General features: G+C 35.8%; 1 long non-coding RNA gene and 1 pseudogene across 3 annotated transcripts in view; one reads left to right on the forward strand and one right to left on the reverse strand.

The window, feature by feature from the left end:
• LOC134731644 (uncharacterized) overlaps positions 1-22,570 on the forward strand; it is a 102,779-nt gene that overhangs the window by 70,750 nt on the left and 9,459 nt on the right. For all 3 annotated transcript variants that reach the window (XR_010114094.1, XR_010114093.1, XR_010114092.1), the window contains 2 exons: positions 19,212-19,379; positions 20,647-20,920. This is a non-coding gene — a long non-coding RNA (uncharacterized lncRNA). The remainder of the gene's footprint in view (positions 1-19,211; positions 19,380-20,646; positions 20,921-22,570) is intronic.
• LOC129492328 (ubiquitin-conjugating enzyme E2 L3-like) lies at positions 9,801-10,590 on the reverse strand (annotated as a pseudogene).

The raw sequence follows: 22,570 nt of genomic DNA on the forward strand, positions 1-22,570 counted from the left end.
TGCCTCAGCCTCCCGAGTAGCTGGGACTACAGGCGCCCGCCACCTCGCCCGGCTAATTTTTTGTATTTTTTAGTAGAAACAGGGTTTCACTGTGTTAGCCAGGATGGTCTCGATCTCCTGACCTTGTGATCCGCCTGCCTCGGCCTCCCAAAGTGCTGGGATTACAGGCGTAAGCCACCGCTCCCAGCGTTATTTTTTCTTTTACAGGAATTTATGTTCTTATTAAATTGATATTTAGATTTAAAGTTCTCAAATCATCAATAGCAAGATGAAAGAGTATACCGAATTCCTGGGAATTATAAAGACCTTGATAGCCTCTTCTCAGTTTCCATATTTCCTGGAATTTTGTTACTAATATTACATTATATGTATTGTTTCTCTCAATAATTAGCTTTTGATATTTTAGTTTTTAGCAAGTATATTTTCATATAACAAAATGAGGTATGCAAAAGTATTATTTTAAAATTATATTTATAACTGAAATATGTCTCAACTTTAAACTTCCATTTCACCTGACTGCAGAAAAATGAATCTAAAGATTTTCAAATAGAAATATTTTTTTTTCCTATAAGATCCCTGTAGTTTGCAAACTTTGCTTTCTAGAACTATATGACAGAGGAGAAGTCAAGGTCTCTAAGCTAAATTGTCACCAAAAAAGTCAGTAACAGTCCTATCTTTTTATGCCTTTATAAGTCAAATAAAAAAGATAATTTATGTTTCAAAATACTTTGTCTTTTAAAAGTCAAGATATAGGCTATTCTGAGCCCCTTTTATCTGATGTCCCTTTATTAAGCTTGAAGTGCCCTTAAAAATTACATAAAGTTAAAATTTTTCCTCTTTAAAGAAAAAGATGAAAAAATATAAATTGTAAATATTAACAAAAGTTTTCAAGTCAGTTCCACTTACATCATTTACACATTTAAATTTCACATTATTACAAAAAAATGCAAAGTATACACATTTTCTAATGAAATTTTGTGCAAATATTGTTATATAAATTAATGACAATTATTGAATATAGCTCAGTGTGTAATGCTGCAAATGATGACTAAAGACAGGCCTGCCCATTAAATTTGCCCTAAATGAAGCTATGGAATGATAGCTGAATGCGATTGCTGCCGTCGTTTTCAAAAATATTTTAAAACAGTTTCCTCAATTTGAAAAGCACAATAATAAACAAAAACCCATTTTGTTTACCTTTCATGAAGGTTGGAGCTCTAAATTTGCTCAAATATATAAAACAGGAAAATAGAAAAAGAAAAATGTTCACAGAGGACTGAAACAAATGTGGTAATATTTCAATGCTTTTTAGTACAGTTTCATAGTGGAGTACATTACTTAATAAAATAATGTTTATTATTTCATAATTGCAATTTGTGAAAATAGTTTATGTTGTGCTCAACATATGAATAAATTCATTATTTAATTTTCTGTATTCTTGTAGGTTATTTCTTGTTGCATTTTATTGATTATTTGCATAGAAGACTCAGGAACTTAGATATTTATGCCCATTACAGTGTCTTAAAAGGAAATATAACAGCATTTTTTATTTAAAATTTTATATCTATTTTGAAGTTTTCTTAAGAAAAAGTGTATTCAACAAAAAGTGTATTCAACAAAAAGTGGCATTATCTTTCATTCTTTCTCACCATCACTAAATTTTAATTGAAGCCTAAATGTGCACACAAGTACCTGAAAAAATGATTTTTCTTTGATAATCTATTTTAACGTGTGATGTTTTGAATTTGGCTAATTGTTAAAATCTCAGCTTTTAAATGACTATGACAAATTGTTTTTTTAAAGTGCTCTTTAAATGTCTCTATGAAGGCATATGATACTGTTTCTTGAGGGGATATTATTTCATATAAAATAGATTGTTCCAGCAAATAACTTATTACTCAAAAAATCATTAACATGTCAAATATTTGAATTACAGATGCTGTTGGCTGCAAATAATGAAATAACTTATTGACAATTAATTTAATAATGAGATAAATATTTATTGCAAATAACAAGAAGTCTAAAGGTAGATACTTTCAAGGTGGATTCAGTGTCTCAATGTCACTAAAATGCCAATGCCTTTCCACTCATTATTCTAAGCAGGCTGGCTGCTTATTTTCAGTCTGTGGCTTCATGGTTTTAAGATTAATGTTGCATCTCTTTCTATCACATCCTTGCACAATAAAATTCAAAGGAAAAAGAAAGTTAAGGTTCTGTCATCACAGCACTATCTTTTTAACAAGGAAGACGTCAGATGCCCTCATACACAACAGATTTCTCACTTTCTCTTTCAGACACACACATATATACACACACAAACACACATACACAGTTTTTCTTTCATTTTTTGGCCAGCACTATGACCTAGCTTTACTGCAAGAGAGCCTGACAAATGGGAATCTGACATTTTCAGCCTTTGTAATGAGAAGTGACCTTTGGCGGGAAGTAAAAGGGGAAAAGTAAATGGTATTAGGCACAGTGTCTGCCACTGCTTCACTACAGTATCAAATTTCAGCATGGAATACAATTTTTAGGTGAATCAATAAAATGATTTAATGATTATGTGTTAAAACACCAAAGTTTAAATTCAGCGATTTTCTTGGGCTTTTTTTAAACTTTTAAAAAATAATTATGGATTCACAAGAACTTGCAAAGAAATGTGTGGGGCAGTCCAGTGCACCCTTCATCCAACCTCCTTCGATGTCAATATTATCCATAGCTACGGTACAATGTCAAAACCAGGAAATCAATATTGGTATAATTCATAGAGTTTATTCAGATGTCACCAGTCATACTTGTACTTAGAATGTATACATGTGTGCATGTGAAGTTCTATACAATGCTGTCACGTGTTGCTTTCTGTAATCACCATCACAATCATGATACATTACTGTACCATTACCAGAGGCTCCCTTATATAACTTCTTAGTAGCTACACCCACACCTTCCCCTAATTCCTAACCTCTGGTAACTACTAATCTATTTTTAGCCTCTATAATTATGTTATTTATTATTATAACATTATTATCATTGATACTAGGTTATTCTATGTGTTTTTAACTTAGTTTGAATTTATGTGAAAGATAAAATTTAACACTGAGGAAATAAGACTAAAATTCTCAAAATTATATGTAAATAGAGCAAACCAATTATTCTAAATAACTTTAACATGTTACTTACAATTTAGGTGTAAAATATATCAACTGTTATGTCCCCAAGAAGTTTATTTTAAAAGTCTTTTAATCAAACAATGGTAAGTTGATCAGATTTTCTACTATAAGAAAAAACACAACTTTGACAGAGTCCTCACTATCTCAAAAAAGGGAGATAAAGTAAGAATACTCAGTCTAAATCATTGTTTAGAATGGTGAGCATTATGAAGGGAGGGTTTGGATTAGTAAAATCTCATATATTATGTTAGCTGTTTGCACCAGTGAGCATTCTATTTTCCAGACAAGAGAGCTGTTTGTCCAAAGGAGCAAACTGTTTGCCCAGATAAATTGGGTCACAGCAATTTCCTGAAGTAAACAGTGGTTATTTTTTGGTTTATACTCCTACCTTCCTGGTGAAGAGTTTCCTGGGACAAAACAAATATGGTATCACATTATTGCAAGAGGACACAGCTCTCTGTATTTTCTTGTTCTTATGCCTGTGCTAGACAATAAATCAATATAATCTGTGGATCTGATCAATCCAAATCTGGATCACTCTTTGTGGAGTCATGATCACATAATAAGTTTTTTTCTTGTGACAAATTCAACATTTATAAAGTTTAGTTTTTATTATTTTGGTGAATTATTATTTGGGGGACAGTGGCTTTGTAACAGCATTTAAGATTCTGGAAATCATATATTGGAGGATTGCAACATAGCAAGTAATAAGAAAATAGTTTTTAGTTTTCTTCTAGACCAGGAGCTAAGAGTGCTCAAATTAGACCAAGACAACAGATCCTTTCGCCAATCTAAAAGTCCATAGGATGAGATATTGAGGTATTAACCAAACCATATTGATATGGTTTGGCTGTGCCCCACCGAAGTCTCATCTTGAATTGTAATCCCCACATATTGAAGGAGGGACCTGGTGGGAAGTGACTGGATCATGGGGGTGGTAATTTCCATGCTGTTCTCATCAAATTACGTGAGTTCTCACAAAATCCAATGGTTTAAAAGTGTTTTGCAGTTCCCCCCTCACTGTCTCTCTCCTGCCACTATGTGAGACATGCCTTGCTTTCTTTTCAGCTTCTGCCATGATTATTAGTATCCTGAGGCCTCCCCAGTGATGTGAATCTGTGAGTCAATTAAAACTCTTTTCTTTTTAAATTGCCCAGTCTCAGGATTTCTCTATAGCAGTGCGAGAATGGACTAATACAGAAAATTGGTACCAGAAGTTTGGGGCACTTCCATAAAGATATCTGAAATTGTGAAAACAACTTTGACGGGCACAGGTTGGAAGAGTTTGAAGGGCTCAGAAGAAGACAGTAAGATGTGGGGAAGTTTGGAACTTCCTAGAGTCTTCCTGAATGGTTTTGACCAAAATGCTGATAGTAATATGGACAATGAAGTCCAGGCTGAGGGGGTCTCAAATGGAGATGAGAAACTTATTGTGAACTGGAGTAAAGGTCACTCTTGCTATGCCTTAGAAAAGAGACTGGCGGTCTTTTACCCCTGCCCTAGAGATATGTAGCAGTTTGAACTTGAGAGAGATGATTTAGGGTATCTTGCAGAAGAAATTTCTAAGCAGCAAAGCATTCAAGAGGTGATCTGTTTTTTCTTGACAGCCTACAGTTATATGCATTCACAAAGAGATAGTCTGAAATTGGAACTTATGTTTAAAGGGAAGCAGAGCATAAATGTTTGGAAAATTTGCAGGCTGACCATGCAGTAGAAAATAAAAACCTATTTTCTGAAGAGATATTCAAGCTGGCTGCAGAAATTTGCATAACTAACAAGGAGCTGAAAGTTAATAGCCTTGGAGAGGCTGGAGAAAATGTCTCCTGGGCAGTTCAGAAATATTTACAGCAGCCCTTCCCATCTCAGGTCCAGAGGCATAGGAGGGAAAAATGATTTTGTGGGCCAGATCAAGGCCCCACTGCTCTGTACAGCCTTAGGACATGGCACCCTGCATCCCAGCCACTCCAGCTTCAGCCATGTCTAAAAGGGGCCAAGGTACAGCTCCATTCATGGCTTTAGAGAGTGCAAGCCCCAAGCCTTGGCAGCTTCCATGTGGTGTTGGGCCTGCAAGGGCGAAAAAGAGAAGAGTTGAGCTTTGGGAGCCTCTGCCTAGATTTCAGAGGATTAGAGAAATACCTGAATGTCCAGAAAGAAGTTTGCTGCAGGAGTGGAGCCCTCATGGAGAACCTCTACTAGGGAAATGCAGAGGGGAAATGTAGCGTTGGAACCTCCACACAGAGTCCCCACTAGGGCACTGCCTAGTGAAGCTGTGAGAAGAGGGTCCATCCTCCAGACCCCAGAATAGTAGATACATTGACAGCTTGCACCGTGCACCTAGAAAACTTCAGGCACTCAATATCAGCTCATGAAAGCAGCCACAAGGGCTGTACCCTGCAGAGCCACAAGGGTGGAGCTGCCCAAGACCTTGGGAGCCCACGTTGCATCAGCATGCCCTAGATGTGAGACATGGAGTCAAAGGAAATTATTTCAGAGCTTTAAGATTTAATGATGGCCTTGTTGGGTTTCACACTTGTGTGTGGCCTGTAACCCCTTTGTTTTGGCCAATTTATCCAATTTGGAATGGAAGCATTTACCCAATGCCTGTACCCCTATTGTATCTTGTAAGTAACTAACTTGCTTTTGATTTTACAGGCCTGTAGGCAGAAGGGACTTGTCTCAGATGAGACTTTGGACCTGTACTTTTAGGTTAATGCTGGAATGAGTTTAGACTTTGGGGGACTATTGGGAAGGCATGATTGTGTTTTGAAATATGCAAAGGACATGAGGTTTGGGAGGGGTCAGGGGTGGAATGATATGGTTCAGCTCTGTGTCCCCACCCAAATATCATCTCAAATTGTAATCCCCACATATTGAGGGAGGGACCTAGTAGGAGATGACTGGACCATGGGGGAAGTTTCCCCCATGCTGTTCTCATGAGAGTAGTGAGTTCTCACAAAATCTGATGGTTTAAAAGTGTTTGACTGTTCCACCCTTGCTCTTGCACTCTCCTGCTGCCATGTAAGACATGCCTTGCTTCCCCTTTATCTTCCACCATGTGAATAAGTTTCCTGAGGCCTCCCTCACCACATAGAACTGTGAGTCAATTAAACCTCTTTTCTGTATAAATTACTCAGTCTCAGGTAGTTCTTTACAGCAGTGTGAGAACAGACTAAAACACACATTTATCATCATATATATGTGTATATATATATTATAGGCTGAATTATATCTCCCCAAAATTTATGTTTTGAAGTCCTAAACCTCAATATGCTAGAATGTGACTGTATTTGGAGAAAGGTCTCTTAAAGAGGAAATTAAGTTAAAATAAGGTCATAACGATAGGCACTAATCCAATGTGATTGGTCTTATAGGAGGAGATTAAAATACATACAAGCACAGAAGAGGAGTAAGTAGAAGACAAAGGAATAAGATGGCCACCTACAAGTCAAGGAGCAAGTCCTCAAAAAAAAAAAAAAAAAAGAAAACCCTGAGGATACCTTGATCTTGAGCTTTTAGCCTCCAGAAATGTGAGAAAAATTAATTTATGTTGATTAAGTCACCCAGTCTGTGGTACTTCTTTATGACTGCTCTAGCAAAACTAGTACAATACATATTTATATTTTTCTGTAACCCCTAAACCAAGTATTATCTTGTGGTTTATGTTACCATCTGGCCTTAGTCTGTCAATACCTACGACTGAGTAATTTATAAAGAACAGAAATTTATTTCTCACATTTCTGGAGGCTGGGAGGTCTAAGATCAAGGCACAAGCATCTGGTGTTGGGTGAGGGCCTTCTTGATCTATCTTCCCATGGTGGAAGGTGGAAGAGCAAAAACAGACAAACTGTGTCCAAATATGGCAGAAGAACAGAAGTGTGAACACACTGCCAGAAGCCCATTTTTAGCAGCATTAATACATTCATGAGGATGAAGCACTCATGACCTAAACATCTCTCATTAGGCCCCCACCTTCCAGTACTGTTGCATTGGGATTAAGTTTTCAACACATGAATTTTGGAAGACACATTCTGATTATAGTACAATCTTTATCCAAAGTAACCAAATTTTGTTTTCCAAATTAAAAATAAAAAGAACTCAGAAAGCCAAAAAAATTATTTGTCATAAGTCCAAATCTACCAGATTAATAACTTTTGACTTTTATTGACCATTTAAAGAAAATTGCATATATTTTTACTCTAGAACCATAGTATAATATATACAAATAATGAAAAGGGTAGATATAACAATGATTAGTGACCAATGTTTTGCCTTTTTTCCTTAGAAATTGTCCAAGTACCCAAAGATTAAATTATTACCTTAATAAAAGATTAGCTGCAGGGTTTAAAGTTAAATAAAGTCCTAGAAATTAAAATTAAACAAGCAAATTAGGTATATATAATTAGTTACATTGCAAGAATTCGTAGGCTTAAACATTTTAGAAGTTATTCATTGTTATGAGTTCTTTTAGTTAAATACAATTGTATAATTTTGTAATCTTAAGACAATTTGTAGAAAAACTAATGACTCAACCCATAGAAATAATGTAAAAATTTTTTAAAGTTTAACATAGATTAAACTCAAAGCATGTACTAACTAAAATACTGCACTAACATTTTTACATGGTGGCAAAATTAGGGAGACAACAAAAAGTATTTAAAGCTAAAATTAAAATATCTTAATCTTAAAGAGTTATCTCTTGTTCTGGAATGTCACATGAACTTTAAGAAAATATTATTTATAAACCTTTATATTCTTTTCCAAATTTTAAAGCCTCTTCAAATCTTGACAAAATCCCTAACTTTCTAACTTTTGCTAAGAACCAAAGCCATTTCTCAAACTCACATTATACTTTTTAAAATCTGAATTTGTTTCTGCATTTATTTTGTGTGTAACATCTGTGTTTTTCGTATACTGTCAGTTCAGTAGTTTAATAAACTATGGTGAATTTAGATTTCTTTGGGAGATATTCCAGGATATCTCATTTGAAAATTGCCAAAGATGATGCAATTCAGTACATGTATGCCAGAATTATAAATTTTTAAATAATTTTTCTATTTAAATTTTATAGCATTTAATATTAATAGTTTTGAGGAGACTCAATGCTTTTTTCTAAGCTTAAACAATGAAGTCAATTATTAGATCATTTAGTAATTTACTAGATATAAGTCATTCCAAGTTTAGTTAACTCAGTGATCCAAAGATGGCACCAGAAGCCAAGCCTCTTCCATGTTTCCAATTAGACCATATTCAGCGTATTGGCTTTTTCCTGTTTGTCTCCTTACGCCACTTTACTGCTGTAATTGTGTGTGTGTGTGCGTGTGTGTGTGTTGTTTTTAATTCTAAGATCAATTTTTATTTCTTCCAAAAATAAAAGAGACAATCAAAACAATTTGAGACACGTTTTAAAGGATATTATTGAGTGAGCTTCAAGGGGAGCTTGACTCTGCAAAGTCTGTGAGTCCAGAGGAAGAGGGATGTCTGTCTTGTTCCTTGGCTAGCTGGCTGCTCCGAGGACAAAGGAGCCAGCAGAGGCCCCGGAGACCCCAGACTGGTGCCCTAAATAGCCGAGTCCTGCCGATTCCAATTCCAATCTCGCACAGGATCAGACTGTGCTGGGGGAGGGCTGTGGTGGGGCCGCGCATCCAGAAAGTGGAGATTGAGCCCCGTGGCGCATTCCAATGGAACTCGGTGACAGATGAGCTTGAAATTTCAAATGGACATTCTGGCTTTAGCGTTGCTTGCAAGGACCAGAAGATCTAAATGGCTGCAGGAGTGCCACCCTTTGTCTCTGGAGTCTTTCTGGCCAGAGATTGACCACATGCAGTGTGCACAGCATCCTCTTGGCTGGCCGACCTATTATTATAGGGTTTCCCTATGCAGGCCAGGTCCGGCCGGAGCTCAGTCATGCACCCTGACATGGAGGTTTGCCCAAGTCATTGACTATATTGTAGTAACATTAGCTGGATATTTACAGGACAGCTGGCTCTCCCTTTCCACGGATTTTTAGGGAGAGGGCTGGAGGGGAGGGGTGTGGCTCTTTGCTTGTTTTTAAATTTTTAAAATGATATTATAAACTAGGAGTCAGGAGAATTTTAAACCAACTCCTACATAGAGCAGTCAAAATAAGTGAGAGGAAAAGCCACCAGAAACACCTGGGTCCTCTCCTCTCCTATGCGGGGAAGGCAGGGCCTAGGTCTGGGGAAGTGAATAAATGAAAAAGAAACTGAGTGCAAGAAGTGGGAGTTGCAAGGGCAGAAGGAAGAAGGGGAACCACATTTTTTTTTCTTTTTTTTCTTTTTTAATCTTAAGAGCTAACTGTAGCTTGAAGATTTTCGATAACTTTGGACAAGAAAAGGAAAATTGTTCTGTTGAAGTAGGTTAAAGCAGTGATTTTTTTAAAACAAACAAAAAGCAGAATGAAAACATCTTAAATGTTTCATCTTTTCTTTACAAGTTACCTAGATCACTTTTGATTGAGAAAACTGTGGAAAGCTAGTAACTGCCACAAGGGAACCCAGGGGATGGCATGTGTCAATTTTTCCACAGAGCCTTGCTTTCTGGGTGTCTGAATGCACTGCTCCCAGGGGCAAGGGCTCTGCTCACATTTGCTGGAATCAATCGCAGCAGATTTTAGTCTGCAAGTCGCTTTTCACGGTATGGCTTTGTAAACTCTCCAGGATTCTTACAGAATTTTTTACGATCCTTAGAGTGTTCTTCAGGTAGGTCAGGCCAAAGGGGATGCTTGGGCTGGGGATAGTTCATCAGTGCTATCAAAGACTGACTGGATTACTTAGTTGGTTTTGGTTGCCAGCTTCTAGTTTTCAGCACTAATTACTGGCAAACAGACCTTCCCCTTTTCATCAATGTTCAGGTGATAGGTCTTTGTTTTAAATGTGATCTTTACTGGTTTGAATGAGTACTCTGTGGGAAAGTTGGTTTTGATCCTGAAAGCCCTGTATTAGCGCATTTTTGCATTGCTATAAATACCTGAGACTGGGTAAATTATATAGAAAAGAGGGTTAACTGGCTCATGGTTCTACAGGCTCTACGGAAGCATAGCTGCATTTGCTTCTGGGAGGTCTCAGAAAGCTTCTGATTACGGCAAAAGGCAAAGGGGAGCAAGCACATCACATGGTGAGAACTGGAGGGGTGAGGGGAAGCACCACATCCTTCTTAACGATCAGATCTCAGAACACTCTTCCAAGAACTCACTCACTATCTGGAGGACAGCACCAAAGGGATGGTGCTAAACCATTCATGAGGATTCTGCCTCCATATTCCAGTCACCACCCACCAGACCCTACCTACAATATTAGAGATTACATTTTAACATGAGATTTGAGTGGGGACGAATATCCAAACTGTATCAGGCCCCCTTATTATGTGGAGGCTTGTCCATCACCCTCCTGCTGACCACCATCTTGGACATCAACTGCTACAGTTCGACACCTCACATCCACATGCAACAAAACCCAGTTAGGAAGGGTTGTTTATCACTTCCTATGTTTCTATTTTTTTAAATTTTTCTTTCTTTATTTATTTTGAGATGGAGTCCTGCTCTGTCGCCCAGGCTGGCATGCAGTGGCACAATCTCGGCTCAGCGCAACCTCCACCTCCCAGATTAAAGCAGTTCTCTTGCCTCAACTTCCCAAGTAGCTGGAATTACAGGCGTGCACCACCACACCAGCTAATTGTTTTGTATTTTTAGTAGAGATGGGGTTTCACCATGTTGGCAAGGCTGGTTTGGAACTTCTGACCTCAAGTGATCTGCCCACCTTGACCTCCCAAAGTGCTGGGATTACAGGCGTAAGCCACCGTGCCTGGCCTAAACTTTTTATTTTGAAATAACTGTAGATACAAGAAGTTGCAAAAAATTGTACAAAGAGGACTGGTGCCAGTGTAGTACTCCCTTAGTTTTCCTCAATAGTTACATCTTATATAATTGCAGTACAATATTAAAACCAAGAAATTGACATTCAATACAATGTGTATGCATACTTTTATGTTATTTTATCAGTTGTGTAGACGTGTAAATGAATAACTTGGCTTTTTTTTTTCTCTCAGCATGATGCCCTTGAGATCTGTCCAAGACATCCAAGTTGAGTCTTTTTTATTGCTGAGTAGTATTCAATGGTATATACGGATCACAGTTTGTTTAACCATTCACTTGTTGAAAGACATTTTGGTTGTTTTCAGTTTCTGGCCATTTCTTACAAAGCTGCTTTCAACAACCACGTATAGGTTTCTATGTGGACGTATTTCCCTACCTCCCACTCTACCCCCAGAATAAATTCTCAGGAGTCCAAGTGCTTGCTTGTCTAGTGGTATGTGTTTAGTATTTTTAAGAAACTGCCAAACTATTTTCCAGATTTCACAGTCCTACAAGCATTTGGTATTGTCACTATTTTGGTTCCAAAAGGTATGTAGTGACATCCCATTTTGGATTACATGGATGCAGAGGAACTGGATCTGTCATACATTGCTGGTCGGACTGTGAAATCTGGAAATACAAATGTAATCCAAATGAGATATCACTACATTCCTTTTGGAAGAACTAAAATAGTGACAATACCAAATGGAATTTTGGATTACATTCGTATTTTAACAGCTAGTGATGTTGAACATTTTTTCATGTGCTTATTTGTCATCTTTATATCCTCTTCAGTGACATGTTTCTTCATGTCTTTGACCATTTTCTAATTTTTTTGGTTGTTTTGGGGGTTTTTGTTTGTTAATTTTTGTTTGTTAGTTTTACTGCTGAGTTTTGAGAGGTTCTTATATATTCTAATAGAAGTCTTTGTCAGATATGTAATTTACAATTCTTTTCTCTCATTCCATAGCTTGTCTTTTAATTTTCTTATAAGGGTCTTTCTCAGAGCAAATGTTTTTAATTTTGATGAAGTCCAAATTATTGATTCTTCTTTTTATGGGTGGTGCTTTTGGTATCATGTCTAAGAACATGTGACCGAGCCCTAGGTTCCAGAGTTTTCTCCTATGTTACCTTTTAAAAATATTATGGTTTTGAGTTATCTGTTTTGAGTTGGTTTTAGGCAAAGTGTGCGATGTGGATCAAGGTTTATTATTTTTGTCTATGGATATTTAATTGCTTTACTACCATTTGTTGAAAAGAATACCCTTTCTCCTTTGAATTTCTTTTACAACTTTGTCAAAAATCGGATGTTTACATTTGTGTGGGTCTATTTCTGGGTCTTAAGTGCTCTTAAGTAAATTACTAGAGTTGGTCATATTAATTTTTTCACTAGTTTTGCTATCCTGGTATCAGTTTTTAATGTCTGTGTTTCATGCAGACAACCCTTAGAGATCAGTAAAATTACAAAATATAAAATTGTTTTTTGATTTAACCTGTTTTACATCAATAAAAAGCACATATGAGCGTTTGAACTTATGTTAAATGTTTATTCAAACATTTCTTCTCTGATCACTCTCCCATCTTCTTCATCCAAAAACATAAAATACAGATTATATCCTACAACATTAGATTATGCTTACAACATAAAAGTTCTGTTCTCTAATTAGATGAAATATTCAAAACAGTGATTGGGAAAGCTCCCCTATTCTACTGGAATGATATGATATCACTTGGAACATCATGTAATTAAATACTAGAAATGAGCTATTGTTGAAATGAGAACACTGTCTAAATGAATAATCTTTACTTACACAACTCTTTGCAATGTTCAAATATTGGCCAGAAAATTTTGGTCTTGCAAAAAAGATCTGAAATGTAACTTTTTTTCCTATTTAATTCTCTATACAGAATGAACCTATGAAGAAAGAGAAATTGTTTCACTGATGTTCAACATAGGGCAACTTTAACTGAATTACTCTAGGGAAACAACAGCAATTTCCATTAAAATCATCAAGTTTTATCTCCATTCTCCAGCAATTTATAAAGTATACTATCTAAGTCTCTACAGAGAACAAGGCAGATAGAAGCCAGATGACTGAGCACTGGCCTTCTGTTTTTCAAACACGTTCCCTGAACCTATTGTGTAACTAACTGATGCTTGGGCTTAGGACTGGCCTTTTTCAGCTTTCTTCATTTCACTCTCATTAAAAAGAGTTCAGATTAAACACCCGTGAAACTCAGCAAATGGAAAGAAAGCATTTGAGTCTCTTTCAGTTTTAGTCAATACAAAACTACATTAGTAACATATAAAACATAAGTGATTTTACATGAATCTTTCATCTTATATGTCAAGATTAGAAAAATAAATTAGAGCAGTTTTTCCAATTATTGCCATATTCACTCTTCCCAAATCACCTTGAATTCTTGCAAGCTCCAAGCTAACTCCTGTAAGCTACTTTTTATATTATAAATGCATATGATAAAAATTAAAGTGTTTATTTCATTGAGAGCTCATTTTCTTCAGTATTGTATGGCTAAAGAAGCCCTTAGTATCTTCTCTTAAACAGATATTACTACTATTTCATAAAATTCTAAAGCTCAAAGGGATCTCAGGTTTCTTATCATAATTATGGCCTTATTTGCTGCGTGAGGCATTGTCCTACACCTCTTAGATATACTTGACAGATGAGGAAACAGACTGCCCAGGGTCACACAGCTAAATAGCAAAGCCAGTTTAGTTCAGGCAGCCCATATCAAAAGATCATATCCTCAAACCATGCACCATAGAGATTCTCGTGGAAACTTCTTATTTTAAAGATATGAACCAATCCCTAATAGGCATTTTGAACTTTTAAGTTTTTTCCAGCAGAGTTTGCTAGTATCATTGTCAAATGTTCTGTGTGTTTTTACTTAAGTTTACCATGCTAGAAATTATTTAACATAATTTTGATGGTTTTTAAATAAATATAAAGTATTAGCATTCAAAATCTTTATATTATAAGCCTTAAATATCACTTAAGGTTAGAATAACAATATACAAGTAACTGTAAATCAGAAATCGGCAATGACTTGAAATGAATTGTATACACACCCATACATCTTTGCCATCATTATGTCTAACTCTGGATGTATACTATGTATGTATGTGTATATATATGTGGGTATGTATACATATGTACATATACATATATACATATACATACACACATATACACTTACATACCTGGAGTAGTAGTATCAATGATAGTATATTTTCTAATATATTGATATATGTACAAAATACAATGCCCCTTTTATTACTTTTGATATTTATGTACAAATTATTTTGCCTCACTATATACTCAGATGTATTAAAGAAATACAATAGATTTGAACAGTTTCCTTTGCCGTTCTAGACAAAGTTATCTGATTGACTGGAAGTGATTGGTAGGTGTGGAAAATCCGATCAGTATTTTTTCTAAGAATCGCTAGTTCTGTAAATATAGCAATTAATCTTAAACACTGTGTGATTAACTTTAAGCTCAGTGAACTATAAACTCTAGATTTAAAATTTCGACCAAGCCCAAGGATTAGCTGTAACACACTGCAAGATTTTCACCAGGTAGAGTGTACTTGGCTATACCTGAAAGTATTTATAATTTCTCATATGGCTGCTTAACAATGAAGTATACATTTTGTGTCAAGGCTACTCATTAATAATGATGTTTTACAGGTATGATGAATTTTAAAGATAACATTTCACATTATATAAATGAATAAGCTAAGATTTCCAGATAATAAATCATTCATTCTATATGCACAGTCAATTAATCGCAAAGGAAAGATTGCATGGCTGGGAAAGTGCTTATTCCACTAAGTACTTCCTCATCCACAAAGAAAAATAAAAGTATATATTTCCTTGGAACCTTAGCAGAATAGTCAGGGAGGATTTTCTGTCCTTGGCCATTGGCATGAACTGAGTATGTTGGAAAAATGAATAGCAGATATTTATTACAGGGGCAAATCAAAGATAGTGTCTGTTTTAAATAACTGTAATCATAACAAAAATTAACAGTTTACTATGTACCAGTTGATGTTTTAAGCACCTTACAGTTAATATTGATAATTTTAAGTGAAGTAACTAAGTTGCAATGAGCTTGAATAACTTGCTCAAAATTATCCAGCTTTACAGACCTGGCTCCAGAATTCATATATCTAAGCCCCGCATTCTAGTACCTTTTTAAGAAGGTTACAACCTTCTTCAGCACAGTGGCTGTGCATTTTTAACTCCTCAGAAGCTAGTTTATAGCCTAGCAGGTGATAGGCACATGGAAGAACTTAATTTTGTTTCCATTGAAAAACAATGATGGGGAAACATAAAGGCTAAGACAGTGGCCTGATACATTTTCAAGTCCTCAAGGGAGCTACATCTTTGGCCTCAGAGTGGCATATATTCTTCCAGCCTTGTGATCCTCAAGGATTATTTTTGACCCACTGCCTTGTCTAAATTAAAGTAGGTCAAGCCATAGCTTTGACTCTTTTCTCCTAGAACCAGACCCAGGCTTGGGTTCTGCTACTCTTTGAATATTTCTTGTCAGATGAAACCAAATTTTCCTAAATTGCCCATTCTGTACTTGCTTTCCATTTGACCTTATCCTGGCTCCTTCAGGCCTTCTCAGACCTCCTGAATGGAAGGAAAGTCCAGCTTAATTTAGCAAACATGAAAAGGGGAAGAAAAGGAAGAAAAGTTCAATCCGAAGTGGATAACACTACAAAACAAAAAGTCTTCCAGACACAAAAAACACCAAAAAGGCGTTGCTTTTCGAAGAGACAACTTTTTTTTTTTGAGACAGAGTCTCGCTCTGTCGCCCAGGCTGGAGTGCAGTGGCGCAATCTTGGCTCACTGCAAGCTCCGCCTCCCGGGTTCACGCCATTCTCCTGCCTCAGCTTCTCCGAGTAGCTGGGACTACAGACGCCCGCCAGCACGCCCGGCTAATTTTTTTTGTATTTGTAGTGGAGACGGGGTTTCACCGTGTTAGCCAGGATGGTCTCGATCTCCTGACCTCGTGATCCGCCCGCCTCTGGCTCCCAGAGTGCTGGGATTACAGGAGTGAGCCACCGCGCCCAGCCGGAAGAGGCTTTTAACCTCTCATCTTCCCCCTTATACCTCTGCCCACTTAACTCTCAGGGCCATTGCGTATAGTATTATATTTTGCCTTTAGCCTTTCATCGTCGAGCCTGGAGAAAAGGGAGAAATGCCTTCTTTGCTTTGTCCCATTCTAAATTTTAAAGCAATCCACTATTATAAGATAATTAACGGGTTTTCTAATCTGAATTAAAGAGGCCTCTGGCCATATTAAAATATAAGGAACAAAAAGAAAAATTCTAAACTCTGTATTTCCAAAACATGAAAATATTTAACACACTCCGTAACAGCACCTTTTACCAATTTTACCACTTATGGTTGTCAGCTACAAGTCATTCTACACAATATTTTCAGATACACTACAATTGATTAAATTAAAATGCTTACATTAAAATAATGATATTTTAATAATATTTTATTTATCAAAGTCTTTTTAACATTTAATATCCCTACAAACTATAAGCTATAAAGATAGCTCTCCAGGCTAGCTGCTGCTTATTTATATATGTAAAAAATTGTTATTAAAAAAATCATTGCTTAATATACAGACAGCTTAAGTTATCTGTATGCTCAACTCAGCTCACAAAAAAAAAAAATGCAAATAAAAGATATACTGAGATGGCTTTTTTTAACTATTAGGCAAAATTCCAAAAGTTTGCCAAGCTATTCTGTTAGCAAAACTGTGGGGAAATGAATGCTAAAACTTTGCTGGTAGAAATGCAAATAGAACAACCCTAATGGAAGAGAATTTGGCAGTATCTAGCAAAATTTAATATGCATTACCCTTTGATACAATTCCATGTCTAGGGATCTGTCCAAAACACAAACAGACAGAAATGCAAACACAAGTATCCACAAAGCTATTCATTGCAGTACTATTATAATAGCAAAGACTGCAAACCACTCAAAATTCTATCTATAGATAATTTGTGGAGTAAAATATAGCTGTGTTACTCAATCCATAGTCCATGCACTGAAAGCAGAATTCAGTCTGGGGGAACGCAACAAGATAAATGGCCTGGTTTCTTCAACAAAAAAGTTCTAAGAAAAAAAATAAAATATGTAAATTCTTTTTGATATGTTGACCAAAAAGAATATCAACCATTCATCCATGTGCATGAAGTTTATCTCACTCTGTTGACATGGCCCTGCTTTTGCCCAGGCTGTAGTGCAGTGGTGTGATCATAGTTCATTGCATCCTCAAAGTCCTGGGCTCAAGCAATCCTTTCCCCTCAGTTCCCCTAATAGCTAGGACTACAGACCTGACTAATTTTTACATTTTTTGTAGAAATGGGATCTCACTATGTTGCCCAGGCTGGTCTTGAACTCCTGGCCTCAAGCAATCCTCCTCTCTTGGCCTCCCAAAAGGCTAGGATTACAGGTGTGAGCATCCATGCCTGACCTTATGATTTTCAAAGACATAATCTTTTAAAGATCATACTGAATTATTTACAGTTGTGCTGATATACTGTCTGGGATTTGCTTCAAATTATGTGGGAGACAATGGGCAGAGCTATAAATGAAACAAGATTTGATTCATCTTGATAATTATTGAAACTGGATTATGGATATTTTATGTTTTTTACACTACTATTTTTAATAATACAAAACACTATAGGACTTGCAAGTTTGTTTCATTCTTGAAACTCTCCTAAAAGGTATTACGATGTGCTCAATTTGACTAATAATATCCTGCTTTGGCAGACCTCACTCAGAGAGTAATGGCCAATTGAGCAAATAGTGTATCTGTTCCTTTTTCTTTTTAACATTCTTAGCATTTTATTTGTAACTGTTTAGAATACTTTATACATTTAACTTTCATATACGTGTGTGAGTTCCCATTTAACAGATATATTTGTGAAAAACAAAAGATGGTGAAGTCCTTGAATCCCTTCTACTGCTCTGTTTTTCATTTCAGCTCATGAATTTTCTCATTCCAAAAATTAATGAAGTCGTAGCCAATGGCTTCTTCTTCTCTTGCAGACTTTTCCTTTAGTAAAATATTGTCAACAATATACATCCTGAATTACACCATCTCACACCAAAATCACACTGATTCAAGCCAAAATAATCTCCTTTTGAAATTTGCTTTTTAAATGAGTTGTCCCCATAAAGTACACAGCACAGCATGGTGACTTTCTACATATATATAGAACTGTGCAACTTCCAACCAATCAAGATATAGAACATTTCTGGCACCTTGAAAGACTTCCTCATGCTTCACCCAGTCTATATGCCTTTAAAGGTAATGTCTATTTTATACTCATAATATGTTCCTTGATCTTGAGCTTCATAGAACTAGAATCATACAACATGGATGCCTGTAACTAGCTCATTTCATGTCACATTATGTCTTTCAGACAGTCAGTGGTTTTTTTTTAACCTTTTAATTTTTCTTTTTTAATTTTTTTAATTTGAGGCAGAGTCTCACTCAGGCATAAGGGTACTCCCATCTCAGCCTTCCAAGGAGCTGGGACTGCAGTCATGTGCCTCCATGCCCAGATAATTTTTATATTTTTTGTAGAGGTAGGGTCTCGCCATGTTGTCTAGGCTTTTCATGAACTCCTGGGCTTAGGCAAATTGCACACCTCAGCCTCCCAAAGTGCTGAGATTACACTTTGGGGAGGGATAGCTACTGTGCCCAGCCCTCAATGTTTTTTATATCATTGTGTTTCCCATTTCTGTGGAGGAGTCCATTACATAAATATATCAATTTAGTTATTCTTTCTGTTGATAGGCTGTGTCTATGTGCAGTTCCCTGTTCAGCAGCTGTTGTGAATAAATCTCCTAATAACATTCTTGTACATATATTTCAGTGGTCAAATATATTCATTTTTCTTGAACAGGTACCTAGAAGTGGGTCATATGATATGCAGATATTTAACTTTAGTTGTTCAACATGGTCATGCCAATTTATGCTCACTATCAGTATATGTACATGTTTATATTAAGCAGCCACAATAACCTGCCTAAACTATGTATAATGATCTTTTGCCTGCTTTCCCTTCCTCAACACTTGTCCTTCTGATATTAATTATCTATGCAGCACCCAGAAACATGACAGCCTCTCTGAGGAATATTTAAGTAGACATATGAAGAGAGAATGAATCATGCAGATAACAGGTAGAAGGAAAGGCAATTGTGAGAGACCTGATGCCACCTCATGATTGATGGATTTGAGGAAAACAAGGAGGCTTTTGCTGGTGGGAAGTAGGTAAGGCAGGGGAGTTGTGGGACTTACATTCAGAGTGGTAGCCAGGGTCCAGACGATGCAGGCCATATTCAGAAATTTTGATTTTGTTCTAAACATGATGAGAAGCCTTTGAACAGTTTTGATTTTGGGAGTTACTTTACACAATTTCCATTCCTTTTAACCACAAAGATCATGGTTTTTAAAAATGACTTCACATTTTCTGTGGTTTCTTCAACCTTGCAAGTAAAATAGTGTTTTCCAGTTAACATGATAAATCAATAGTACTTCAAAAACTGAAGAAATAAAAGTAAAAAAAATAGATTGTGGTTATGAAAAAGATAACCTGAATAGATTACTTAAAAGGAAACTTTGTATTTTCCCCTTATATCAAGCTGGGCAATTATTACAGTGATGGCTGCTCCATTTCAATATATATTATTCAAATTTTAAAATTTTAAAGCAATAGTTCTTGAGTAGATTTTAGAAACAATTATAATCATGTGGATTACAAATCATTATTTACAGATAATTTCAATTTGTAACTGCAAATTGAAATCCAGATATAGGCTACATTTCTCTAAACAGTCAGAATGTACCCACCGTTTAAATTTCTATCTGTGCCTTTAACCATTTAACCAACACTTCTCAAACCTTTTTGATTTCCCAAGTCAGTTGGGGAATCCTTAAAAACAATTTCCAATTCCCCTTATAGATCTACCAAATATTACTCTCCGAAGGTGGGAACTCGGAATCTACAATCTTTAAAACTCCTAAACCACCAGCCTAAAATGTCAATCCTTACATAGATCTGTGTTAATTCCCTGTTGCTATTGTGACAAATTACCACAAACTTAGTGTCTGAAAACAACACAGATGTATTATCATACAGTTTTGGTGGTCAGAAGTCTAGTTTTATAGTGGTCAGAAATCTAGTGGTCTAATAAAGCAAATTAAAGATGGCGTTCTTTCTGAAGACTTTAGAGCAGAACACATTCCTTGCCTTTTCCAGCTTAGAGAGGGTGCCACAGTCCTTGGTTCTCAGCCAAATCACTGATTCCATCCTTACATCTTCTCTGACTCTGGCCTTCCTGCCTCCCTCTTATAAGGACACCTGTGATTACAATGGGGCCTCTAGAATAATCTCCCATCTCAAGATTTTTAAAGCAATCACATTTGCAAGGCTTTTATCCACATAAGGTAATGTCTTCACAGGTTTGGGGGATTAAGAGATGAACAGCTAGTGAACATTAAGTTTGTTGTAACTTTTTGTTTGTTGAATTACATGCAGAAAAGCTTGCCTCACACAAATATGTAGTTAAAGAAGGACTACCCCCAGAAATTCTCAGACTACACTTTCGAATCCAATGATGTGAAAAAAATTAAGCAGAATTGAAGTGAGGAATTAAAGGATCATATTCATTTAGAAGAGAAAAGAACAAAAGCAGAAGGAAAAGAAGAAGAAAAAAAGAACAAGAACAAAGGGAAAAAACTGAAAAAGAAGAGAAAATAAAAATGGTAAAATAGAAGATAAAAAAGAATGAAGCAAACAGCAGGTAAAAAAGGTAAAAGATGAAATAAGGAGAAAGAAATATGGAAGTGGTGAATACAGCAGAAGAAGTGATTGAGTAGGATATGGAAAAGATATTGAAGAATAAACATGATATTTTAGGACTATTTTGAAGTAATGGAGCGAGCGAGTTACAAGATATCAGCAGTGTTAAAATCTGGAAAAAAAACAAAGTGTTTTCAGAAAACAATTGATTTGATGACAAATATTATAATGATTGCTATTGCAAACAAGTTTTTAATTGGTGACTGTGTTAGCTTGTTTTCTGTTGCTTATAATGGAACACCTGAAACTAGGTAATTTATAGAGAAAATAAATTTATTTCTTACGGTTGTGGAGACTAACAAGTCCAAGGTCAAGGGGCTGTATCTGGTGAGTGCCTTCTTGCTGGTGGAGACTCTCTGCAAAGTCCCAAGGTGACACATAGCATCACATGGCAAGAGGCTGAATATGCCAGCTTAGATCTCTCTACCTCTTACAGAGTCACAAGTCTCATTCCTATGACAACCCATTAATCCATTCATGAAAGCAGAGCTTTCGTGACCCAATCACCTCTTAAAGGCCTTACCTCTCGATATTGCCACAATGGTGATTAAATTTCAACGTGAATTTTGGAGAAAACAAATACTGAAACCACAGCAGTGGCCCAGAGACATAAGGTTCTAAAATTCAATTGAAATAACAAAAAGGTAAAATTGTATTCTTCAGAGTTAAGATATAAGCACAAACATATTTTAAGCTATATTGAATTATATTTTAATTTTAAGATTTTAGTTTTAATTAAAGAGTTAACACACATTGCAATTGCCCAGCATGTTAACTGAAAATAATTTGGCACAACTTCAATATTCAACAATATGTGTTTAATTGGTGAGCAAAATTAAATATCCGACAAGAGGGAATTAATTGGTACCAACTAAATGTTTTTCACATCTGAGCATAAAATTAAAATACAGTCAAACCAGCAGAGCAAGAATAATTAGTTTATAAAATGAATTATCACTTTTAAGTATAAATCACTAAGATCCTCCAAACCTACTTATTTTCCTTTTGTAGTAAATCTTATTTTAAAATAAATTCTGTGTTTTCCTTATCACAAAAGCAATTATTAATACAGAATAATTAGGATATAAATAAATAAAAATACATGCATCCAGAAACTATCAGTGGTAAAACCTTAATTTGTACTTCCAAATCTCATTCTATGCTCAAGTAACTTTTATTCATTTTTGCAAGCTGTCATATTTTACTGAAGCATTTCATCAGTGGTAGAAACTTTATTCAGTGTTCCAACTAATATACTGTTGTTGAAGGTATAAGTTGCTCCAACCAATATACTAATGGTAGATATTTTGGGTTTTCCAACTAGTGTCCTACTGTTTGATATTAAAATTAACCCAAGTTTTTAATATTAAAAATAGTGATGTGCATGTGTAGTTGACTTTAAAATAGTTAGAAAAAACATACAAAATTGAGAAAAGTCTAAAAATAAACCAAAATAAGTAGAGATTAATAAAAATTTACAAAAACAACATGATGTACTAAAATTACCCATGCTCAAAATATCAGTAACTGAGACTCAATTCTCAAGAATTATTATGTGGATCAGTTTGTTTTCTCCTGACCTGCTTTAGGCAATTATCAA

The sequence above is a fragment of the Symphalangus syndactylus genome, chromosome 10, assembly GCF_028878055.3.
Source record: "Symphalangus syndactylus isolate Jambi chromosome 10, NHGRI_mSymSyn1-v2.1_pri, whole genome shotgun sequence".
In the NCBI taxonomy this organism is placed as follows: domain Eukaryota; kingdom Metazoa; phylum Chordata; class Mammalia; order Primates; family Hylobatidae; genus Symphalangus; species Symphalangus syndactylus.